Below are 12,500 nucleotides of genomic sequence, written 5' to 3' on the forward strand. Positions count from 1 at the left end.
ATATACGCGAGACAAGGAGAACATGAAGGATGATACGAAGGAAACACAATTGATGGAAGACTGACTGATTGTAGGAATGGTCAAGCGTGAGGGTGTTCAGGGTTCAGCATTTGCAGAGTATTAAATTATGGCCTTTGGTAAAGATGCTGTATAGCCCTTGTGGCTTAGCCCTTCTTTTTGATTATAATAACAATTAGAGCAAAGATTATGGACCACCTGGGAGGTCAGCAACTCAAGTTTAGTTAAGATTAGCTATCCATTAGTATGCAGCACCTCAGACCTCTACAGTAGAACAAATTACCTTCAGTTTACTACGTTAATTTTCTTAGTTATTCGCAGTGTTAATTTTTCAACTTTTTTGTAAACTTGCACTTAATTCCTTAGAGTTAGATCACGTTACATAAATTTATTAAAAGCAGCTTATTTTACAAAGAAATATATAACCTAAAAGAAAAACGAACGCGACTCGTCTATCAGCGCTGTTAATGCTGAGCAAAAGTAAACACTAAAATATGCACGCATATCACGCATGGTGTGAGCATTTATTATATAGAGCATACACAGCATAAGCAAGCTGTTGAACTTAAAAAAGTGTATTAAGGCTCTTGAAGGAATCATTCGAAATATGGTGGGCCTACGAGTCAGTGATCGACCAAATTCGGCTAGGCAGTGAAGCTGCCTTCAGACGGAAACTTGGTAAGTTCCTCAAGTCATGTCTGATCAACCGGGCTGTGGTACATAAGCTGGTCTGCCTGAAGTTGACAAGGTTCTGGCCGATAAGGCCAGTAACCAGGAGGCCTGATCTGGGTCCAGGCAGTGGAGGGCATTGACCCCTGAAATTGACTGTCCTAAATCGACTCGGTAGACTCCAGGTAGGCATGTCCACGTTGAAGACAACCGCTCTTCTGGGTAAATTACTGATAAAAGGGGTAAGAGCACTTAGCAGCGAGGCAGCTAAGTTTATCTTTAATGAGTTTGATGGTTGAATTTAGAAGAGATGAGTTGAGTACCCTCCTTCACTTTCACCCATCCTCGCTCTACCTCACATTCTCATCTTTTTACCCCTCCCTCACCTTCCATCTCGTCACCATCCCTCACCTTCCTGGTGCAGACGGTGTGCGTAATTCACTTAGCTCAGTCATTAATTTGGCGTTACAGCAGCCCAAATGATCAGAGGAGACGCCCTCGGCCCAGAGAACAAGGAATGGCAGGAGGAGGGGGAAAAGATATGAAGCAAGGGAGAAGAGAGAACTGTTGAGGAGGGGAAGGGACGAGTGGTAAAGAGGTGTTGCGGGCAGGGGGTTGTGAGGAGGGAGGTGAGGAGATGTGGGGATGTGGAGAGAGAGACGGGGAAAAAGTAGTGTAGATGAGGTCATCACCGTCCTCCACAACACACAACCAACCCGTTTCTTACTACTGAAGTTATTACTGCGACAATAATTGAGTCCTTTGAAAAACAGTAGAAATTCACATTGTATATATAGAATTCAACTAGACAGTCGAGGAGATAGCCAGAAATCGTGTCTGCATTTGATATTATGAAGCCAGCTGGTGTTATCTGTAGGTTATGCCTTTCATCCACTTCTCTTTCCTAACAAATGTTCATGCCTTATTTTCTAGTTTCTTACCCTCACTACTATTAAAGAAGTAGAGGTAGCCAAATAGTCTTCTATCCTATCCTCTTCATTCTCCCTCATTTCACTTTCCCCTCCATCTCTGCCCCTCCTCCCTAGTGAGGAGCGTCAAGCTCCCTACTCCACAGGGATTAGGTCAGGCTGGGTCATTCATCACGGGCCAGGCAGGGTGTAAACACAGCCCTGGCCTGTGCCATTTAACCTTCTTTGACCCGGGGGTCACATATTTTGCCTGTTATTGACGAGCTTTATATTTATTATTATTATTATTATATGTGAGAGTGATGAAGTTACGGAGGAGAATCATTGAGGAAAAACAATGTGGATTTTTTACTATAATAATAATTCATAATATGACCATCTCTACCACCCCGCCATTGTAACCAGTACAGTGTTACCACCACCCCGCCATTGTAACCAGTACAGTGTTACCACCACCCCGCCATTGTAACCAGTACAGTGTTACCACCACCCCGCCATTGTAACCAGTACAGTGTTACCACCACCCCGCCATTGTAACCAGTACAGTGTTACCACCACCCCGCCATTGTAACCAGTACAGTGTTACCACCACCCCGCCATTGTAACCAGTACAGTGTTACCACCACCCCGCCATTGTAACCAGTACAATATTACCACCACCCCGCCATTGTAACCAGTACAATATTACCACCACCCCGCCATTGTAACCAGTACAGTGTTACCACCACCCCGCCATTGTAACCAGTACAGTGTTACCACCACCCCGCCATTGTAACCAGTACAATATTACCACCACCCCGCCATTGTAACCAGTACAATATTACCACCACCCCGCCATTGTAACCAGTACAATATTACCACCACCCCGCCATTGTAACCAGTACAATATTACCACCACCCCGCCATTGTAACCAGTACAATGTTACCACCACCCCGCCATTGTAACCAGTACAATATTACCACCACCCCGCCATTGTAACCAGTACAATGTTACCACCACCCCGCCATTGTAACCAGTACAATGTTACCACCACCCCGCCATTGTAACCAGTACAATGTTACCACCACCCCGCCATTGTAACCAGTACAATATTACCACCACCCCGCCATTGTAACCAGTACAATATTGCCACCACCCCGCCATTGTAACCAGTACAATGTTACCACCACCCCGCCATTGTAACCAGTACAATATTACCACCACCCCGCCATTGTAACCAGTACAATATTACCACCACCCCGCCATTGTAACCAGTACAATATTACCACCACCCCGCCATTGTAACCAGTACAATATTACCACCACCCCGCCATTGTAACCAGTACAATATTACCACCACCCCGCCATTGTAACCAGTACAATATTGCCACCACCCCGCCATTGTAACCAGTACAATATTACCACCACCCCGCCATTGTAACCAGTACAATATTACCACCACCCCGCCATTGTAACCAGTACAATATTGCCACCACCCCGCCATTGTAACCAGTACAATATTACCACCACCCCGCCATTGTAACCAGTACAATATTGCCACCACCCCGCCATTGTAACCAGTACAATGTTACCACCACCCCGCCATTGTAACCAGTACAATATTACCACCACCCCGCCATTGTAACCAGTACAATATTGCCACCACCCCGCCATTGTAACCAGTACAATGTTACCACCACCCCGCCATTGTAACCAGTACAATGTTACCACCACCCCGCCATTGTAACCAGTACAATGTTACCACCACCCCGCCATTGTAACCAGTACAATGTTACCACCACCCCGCCATTGTAACCAGTACAATGTTACCACCACCCCGCCATTGTAACCAGTACAATGTTACCACCACCCCGCCATTGTAACCAGTACAATGTTACCACCACCCCGCCATTGTAACCAGTACAATATTACCACCACCCCGCCATTGTAACCAGTACAATATTGCCACCACCCCGCCATTGTAACCAGTACAATGTTACCACCACCCCGCCATTGTAACCAGTACAATGTTACCACCACCCCGCCATTGTAACCAGTACAATGTTACCACCACCCCGCCATTGTAACCAGTACAATGTTACCACCACCCCGCCATTGTAACCAGTACAATGTTACCACCACCCCGCCATTGTAACCAGTACAATATTACCACCACCCCGCCATTGTAACCAGTACAATATTACCACCACCCCGCCATTGTAACCAGTACAATATTACCACCACCCCGCCATTGTAACCAGTACAATATTACCACCACCCCGCCATTGTAACCAGTACAATATTACCACCACCCCGCCATTGTAACCAGTACAATGTTACCACCACCCCGCCATTGTAACCAGTACAATATTACCACCACCCCGCCATTGTAACCAGTACAATATTACCACCACCCCGCCATTGTAACCAGTACAATATTACCACCACCCCGCCATTGTAACCAGTACAATATTACCACCACCCCGCCATTGTAACCAGTACAATATTGCCACCACCCCGCCATTGTAACCAGTACAATATTACCACCACCCCGCCATTGTAACCAGTACAATATTGCCACCACCCCGCCATTGTAACCAGTACAATGTTACCACCACCCCGCCATTGTAACCAGTACAATATTACCACCACCCCGCCATTGTAACCAGTACAATATTGCCACCACCCCGCCATTGTAACCAGTACAATGTTACCACCACCCCGCCATTGTAACCAGTACAATGTTACCACCACCCCGCCATTGTAACCAGTACAATGTTACCACCACCCCGCCATTGTAACCAGTACAATGTTACCACCACCCCGCCATTGTAACCAGTACAATGTTACCACCACCCCGCCATTGTAACCAGTACAATGTTACCACCACCCCGCCATTGTAACCAGTACAATGTTACCACCACCCCGCCATTGTAACCAGTACAATATTACCACCACCCCGCCATTGTAACCAGTACAATATTGCCACCACCCCGCCATTGTAACCAGTACAATGTTACCACCACCCCGCCATTGTAACCAGTACAATGTTACCACCACCCCGCCATTGTAACCAGTACAATGTTACCACCACCCCGCCATTGTAACCAGTACAATGTTACCACCACCCCGCCATTGTAACCAGTACAATGTTACCACCACCCCGCCATTGTAACCAGTACAATATTACCACCACCCCGCCATTGTAACCAGTACAATGTTACCACCACCCCGCCATTGTAACCAGTACAATGTTACCACCACCGCGCCATTGTAACCAGTACAATGTTACCACCACCACGCCATTGTAACCAGTACAATGTTACCACCACCCCGCCATTGTAACCAGTACAATGTTACCACCACCCCGAAAAATTGTAACCAGTACAATGTTACCACCACCCCGCCATTGTAACCAGTACAATGTTACCACCAGTTGTAACCAGTATGTTACCACCACCCCGCCATTGTAACCAGTACAATGTTACCACCACCCCGCCATTGTAACCAGTACAATGTTACCACCACCCCGCCATTGTAACCAGTACAATGTTACCACCACCCCGCCATTGTAACCAGTACAATGTTACCACCACCCCGCCATTGTAACCAGTACAATGTTACCACCACCCCGCCATTGTAACCAGTACAATGTTACCACCACCCCGCCATTGTAACCAGTACAATGTTACCACCACCCCGCCATTGTAACCAGTACAATGTTACCACCACCCCGCCATTGTAACCAGTACAATGTTACCACCACCCCGCCATTGTAACCAGTACAATGTTACCACCACCCCGCCATTGTAACCAGTACAATGTTACCACCACCCCGCCATTGTAACCAGTACAATGTTACCACCACCCCGCCATTGTAACCAGTACAATGTTACCACCACCCCGCCATTGTAACCAGTACAATGTTACCACCACCCCGCCATTGTAACCAGTACAATGTTACCACCACCCCGCCATTGTAACCAGTACAATGTTACCACCACCCCGCCATTGTAACCAGTACAATGTTACCACCACCCCGCCATTGTAACCAGTACAATGTTACCACCACCCCGCCATTGTAACCAGTACAATGTTACCACCACCCCGCCATTGTAACCAGTACAATGTTACCACCACCCCGCCATTGTAACCAGTACAATGTTACCACCACCCCGCCATTGTAACCAGTACAATGTTACCACCACCCCGCCATTGTAACCAGTACAATGTTACCACCACCCCGCCATTGTAACCAGTACAATGTTACCACCACCCCGCCATTGTAACCATTACAATGTTACCACCACCCCGCCATTGTAACCAGTACAATGTTACCACCACCCCGCCATTGTAACCAGTACAATGTTACCACCACCTGGCTGCCTTCAAGAGAGAGCTGGACAGATACCTAAAGTCAGTGCCGGATCAGCCGGGCTGTGGCTCGTACGTCGGACTGCGTGCGGCCAGCAGTAACAGCCTAGTTGATCAGGCCCTGATCCATCGGGAGGCCTGGTCGTGGACCGGGCCGCGGGGGCGTTGATCCCCGGAATAACCTCCAGGTAACCTCCAGGTAACCCCGCCATTGTAACCAGTACAATGTTACCACCACCCCGCCATTGTAACCAGTACAGTGTTACCACCACCCCGCCATTGTAACCAGTACAATGTTACCACCACCCCGCCATTGTAACCAGTACAATGTTACCACCACCCCGCCATTGTAACCAGTACAATGTTACCACCACCCCGCCATTGTAACCAGTACAATGTTACCACCACCCCGCCATTGTAACCAGTACAATGTTACCACCACCCCGCCATTGTAACCAGTACAATGTTACCACCACCCCGCCATTGTAACCAGTACAATGTTACCACCACCCCGCCATTGTAACCAGTACAATGTTACCACCACCCCGCCATTGTAACCAGTACAATGTTACCACCACCCCGCCATTGTAACCAGTACAATGTTACCACCACTCCGTCATTGTAACCAGTACAATGTTACCACCACCCCGCCATTGTAACCAGTACAATGTTACCACCACCCCGCCATTGTAACCAGTACAATGTTACCACCACCCCGCCATTGTAACCAGTACAATGTTACCACCACCCCGCCATTGTAACCAGTACAATGTTACCACCACCCCGCCATTGTAACCAGTACAATGTTACCACCACCCCGCCATTGTAACCAGTACAATGTTACCACCACCCCGCCATTGTAACCAGTACAATGTTACCACCACCCCGCCATTGTAACCAGTACAATGTTACCACCACCCCGCCATTGTAACCAGTACAATGTTACCACCACCCCGCCATTGTAACCAGTACAATGTTACCACCACCCCGCCATTGTAACCAGTACAATGTTACCACCACCCCGCCATTGTAACCAGTACAATGTTACCACCACCCCGCCATTGTAACCAGTACAATATTACCACCACCCCGCCATTGTAACCAGTACAATGTTACCACCACCCCGCCATTGTAACCAGTACAATGTTACCACCACCCCGCCATTGTAACCAGTACAATGTTACCACCACCCCGCCATTGTAACCAGTACAATGTTACCACCACCCCGCCATTGTAACCAGTACAATGTTACCACCACCCCGCCATTGTAACCAGTACAATGTTACCACCACCCCGCCATTGTAACCAGTACAATGTTACCACCACCCCGCCATTGTAACCAGTACAATGTTACCACCACCCCGCCATTGTAACCAGTACAATGTTACAATTGTAACCATTACAATGTTACACCACCCCGCCATTGTAACCAGTACAATGTTACCACCACCCCGCCATTGTAACCAGTACAATGTTACCACCACCTGGCTGCCTTCAAGAGAGAGCTGGACAGATACCTAAAGTCAGTGCCGGATCAGCCGGGCTGTGGCTCGTACGTCGGACTGCGTGCGGCCAGCAGTAACAGCCTAGTTGATCAGGCCCTGATCCATCGGGAGGCCTGGTCGTGGACCGGGCCGCGGGGGCGTTGATCCCCGGAATAACCTCCAGGTAACCTCCAGGTAACCCCGCCATTGTAACCAGTACAATGTTACCACCACCCCGCCATTGTAACCAGTACAGTGTTACCACCACCCCGCCATTGTAACCAGTCAGCCGGGCTGTGGCTCGTACGTCGGACTGCGTGCGGCCAGCAGTAACAGCCTAGTTGATCAGGCCCTGATCCATCGGGAGGCCTGGTCGTGGACCGGGCCGCGGGGGCGTTGATCCCCGGAATAACCTCCAGGTAACCTCCAGGTAACCCCGCCATTGTAACCAGTACAATGTTACCACCACCCCGCCATTGTAACCAGTACAGTGTTACCACCACCCCGCCATTGTAACCAGTACAATGTTACCACCACCCCGCCATTGTAACCAGTACAATGTTACCACCACCCCGCCATTGTAACCAGTACAATGTTACCACCACCCCGCCATTGTAACCAGTACAATGTTACCACCACCCCGCCATTGTAACCAGTACAATGTTACCACCACCCCGCCATTGTAACCAGTACAATGTTACCACCACCCCGCCATTGTAACCAGTACAATGTTACCACCACCCCGCCATTGTAACCAGTACAATGTTACCACCACCCCGCCATTGTAACCAGTACAATGTTACCACCACCCCGCCATTGTAACCAGTACAATGTTACCACCACCCCGCCATTGTAACCAGTACAATGTTACCACCACCCCGCCATTGTAACCAGTACAATGTTACCACCACCCCGCCATTGTAACCAGTACAATGTTACCACCACCCCGCCATTGTAACCAGTACAATGTTACCACCACCCCGCCATTGTAACCAGTACAATGTTACCACCACCCCGCCATTGTAACCAGTACAATGTTACCACCACCCCGCCATTGTAAACAGTACAATTTTACCACCACCCCGCCATTGTAACCAGTACAATGTTACCACCACCTCGCCATTGTAACCAGTACAATGTTACCACCACCCCGCCATTGTAACCAGTACAATGTTACCACCACCCCGCCATTGTAACCAGTACAATGTTACCACCACCCCGCCATTGTAACCAGTACAATGTTACCACCACCCCGCCATTGTAACCAGTACAATGTTACCACCACCCCGCCATTGTAACCAGTACAATGTTACCACCACCCCGCCATTGTAACCAGTACAATGTTACCACCACCCCGCCATTGTAACCAGTACAATGTTACCACCACCCCGCCATTGTAACCAGTACAATTTTACCACCACCCCGCCATTGTAACCAGTACAATATTACCACCACCCCGCCATTGTAACCCGTACCAAATTACCCCCACCCCCCGCCATTGTAACCAGTACAATATTGCCACCACCCCGCCATTGTAACCAGTACAATATTACCACCACCCCGCCATTGTAACCAGTACAATATTACCACCACCCCGCCATTGTAACCAGTACAATGTTACCAGTACCACCCCCCGCCATTGTAACCAGTACAATGTTAACCAGTACAATGTTACACCCCCCGCCATTGTAACCAGTACAATGTTACCACCACCCCGCCATTGTAACCAGTACAATATTACCACCACCCCGCCATTGTAACCAGTACAATATTACCACCACCCCACTCTCGCAACCAGTACAATATTACCACCACCTCGCCATTGTAACCAGTACAATATTACCACCACCCCGCCATTGTAACCAGTACAATGTTACCACCACCCCGCCATTGTAACCAGTACAATGTTACCACCACCCCGCCATTGTAACCAGTACAATATTACCACCACCCCGCCATTGTAACCAGTACAATATTACCACCACCCCGCCATTGTAACCAGTACAATATTACCACCACCCCACTCTCGCAACCAGTACAATATTACCACCACCCCACTCTCGCAACCAGTACAATATTACCACCACCCCACTCTCGCAACCAGTACAATATTACCACCACCCCACTCTCGCAACCAGTACAATATTACCACCACCCCACTCTCGCAACCAGTACAATATTACCACCACCCCACTCTCGCAACCAGTACAATACTACCACCACCCCACTCTCGCAACCAGTACAATATTACCACCACCCCACTCTCGCAACCAGTACAATATTACCACCACCCCACTCTCGCAACCAGTACAATATTACCACCACCCCACTCTCGCAACCACCTCACAGTTACCAACACTCCACCAATACCACCACACCGAGGCTTGCTCACAGACCGGGCCACTGTTGGAATGAATAATGGATGTTTCGAAGCAGTTTTATGACTTCTTTTAATTTATATATTGATTATAATTTAATTTATATATTGATTATAATTTAATTTATATATTATGACAATTTAATTTCTATATTATAACTTTAATTTAATTTGTTACATATGTATATAATTTATATATTACATATGACTATAATTTAGTTTATATATTGACTAATAATTTACACATTCTGTAGTAATGTTAATTGTGAATGTTCAGGTGGCGGGTGGGGCATCATCCAAGCCTCCGCCACCACCCTGGCTTGGATCTCTTTCTCGCAACCAAACTGGGTTTGAATGCTTTCTTCCTTCTGCAGCCACCAGGGTCTAGGAGGATTGCTTCCGCGAATACCAGGTCTCGAGTTAGTCTGTCTTCCGCCACTATCTTGGTTTGTTGCGAATGATTAGCGACATCCAGCCTGATAGGATTTATCTGCTAAAACTCTCACTGCTAACCTTCACATGCACTGTCTACTGCAATCGACCCTTATACACAACACTTCTAACATAAATCTTTGTCCAGGTTGGTTTTCTGCACGTGCTTGTTTTCATAAACACCTTCTCTTGGCCTGTCTTCTGTATTTTCTTGTTCTTTCTGATTTCTAACTTTCTCCTTTCTACTTTGTTTTCTTAGTTATTGGGCCAGTAGGCCAACTGCAGTGCTGCTCTTTTTTTTTTCCTTTGTGTGCCTCTTGTAGAGTGGAGTTAATTCGCTTTTCCCCAGACTTGAAATAATGGTATGTCCACTGTTACTACTACTACTACTACCACCACCACCACTAACTATTCACCTGTCCTGTTTCCTGATGCTATCGTCATTTGACCTATTTTCTAACTTGTTCTTTTCCCCTTTCCGGCCTGTCTGGTTTTCTTTCCATTTTTTGCTCAGTTGTGACTTGCTAATGATCTTGAGCAGTAGAACCTTGAAAGTTAAGACACATGTGCAACATCTGGATATCTTTATTGTAGTAGACGTTTCGCCATCCAGTGGCTTTATCAATACAGATTCTAGGACATAATAGGAAGACAGTAGAACTATATACAAAAGATGAGGTAATCAGTCCCTCGGCCTTGGAGTTAGTGTTCACAGCATCGTGGTGGAGGAGAGTCTGGAGCAAAGGCAAGAAGACTGGCGCTTTTTATAGGCGTCAGTGAATGGGACGGGCAGCAGACGAGGGCAGTCACTGGTAGGCGGGATTCCCCAGTGGAAGTAGGTCCTTCCCAAAGAGATGGGTTAGTTGCAGCAGCCGTGAAGAAGGTCTTGTAGATGTCCTCTGAACCAAGATTCCATGATGTTGCAGTGTCTGACAAGTTGTGCAAGAAAGGTATAAAATACCGACAATATGAAAGTTAAGACACATGTGCAACATCTGGATATCTTTATTGTAGTAGACGTTTCGCCATCCAGTGGCTTTATCAATACAGATTCTAGGACATAATAGGAAGACAGTAGAACTATATACAAAAGATGAGGTAATCAGTCCCTCGGCCTTGGAGTTAGTGTTCACAGCATCGTGGTGGAGGAGAGTCTGGAGCAAAGGCAAGAAGACTGGCGCTTTTTATAGGCGTCAGTGAATGGGACGGGCAGCAGACGAGGGCAGTCACTGGTAGGCGGGATTCCCCAGTGGAAGTAGGTCCTTCCCAAAGAGATGGGTTAGTTGCAGCAGCCGTGAAGAAGGTCTTGTAGATGTCCTCTGAACCAAGATTCCATGATGTTGCAGTGTCTGACAAGTTGTGCAAGAAAGGTATAAAATACCGACAATATGAAAGTTAAGACACATGTGCAACATCTGGATATCTTTATTGTAGTAGACGTTTCGCCATCCAGTGGCTTTATCAATACAGATTCTAGGACTAACCCATCTCTTTGGGAAGGACCTACTTCCACTGGGGAATCCCGCCTACCAGTGACTGCCCTCGTCTGCTGCCCGTCCCATTCACTGACGCCTATAAAAAGCGCCAGTCTTCTTGCCTTTGCTCCAGACTCTCCTCCACCACGATGCTGTGAACACTAACTCCAAGGCCGAGGGACTGATTACCTCATCTTTTGTATATAGTTCTACTGTCTTCCTATTATGTCCTAGAATCTGTATTGATAAAGCCACTGGATGGCGAAACGTCTACTACAATAAAGATATCCAGATGTTGCACATGTGTCTTAACTTTCATATTGTCGGTATTTTATACCTTTCTTGCACAACTTGTCAGACACTGCAACATCATGGAATCTTGGTTCAGAGGACATCTACAAGACCTTCTTCACGGCTGCTGCAACTAACCCATCTCTTTGGGAAGGACCTACTTCCACTGGGGAATCCCGCCTACCAGTGACTGCCCTCGTCTGCTGCCCGTCCCATTCACTGACGCCTATAAAAAGCGCCAGTCTTCTTGCCTTTGCTCCAGACTCTCCTCCACCACGATGCTGTGAACACTAACTCCAAGGCCGAGGGACTGATTACCTCATCTTTTGTATATAGTTCTACTGTCTTCCTATTATGTCCTAGAATCTGTATTGATAAAGCCACTGGATGGCGAAACGTCTACTACAATAAAGATATCCAGATGTTGCACATGTGTCTTAACTTTCATATTGTCGGTATTTTATACCTTTC

The sequence above is a fragment of the Cherax quadricarinatus genome, chromosome 50, assembly GCF_038502225.1.
Source record: "Cherax quadricarinatus isolate ZL_2023a chromosome 50, ASM3850222v1, whole genome shotgun sequence".
In the NCBI taxonomy this organism is placed as follows: domain Eukaryota; kingdom Metazoa; phylum Arthropoda; class Malacostraca; order Decapoda; family Parastacidae; genus Cherax; species Cherax quadricarinatus.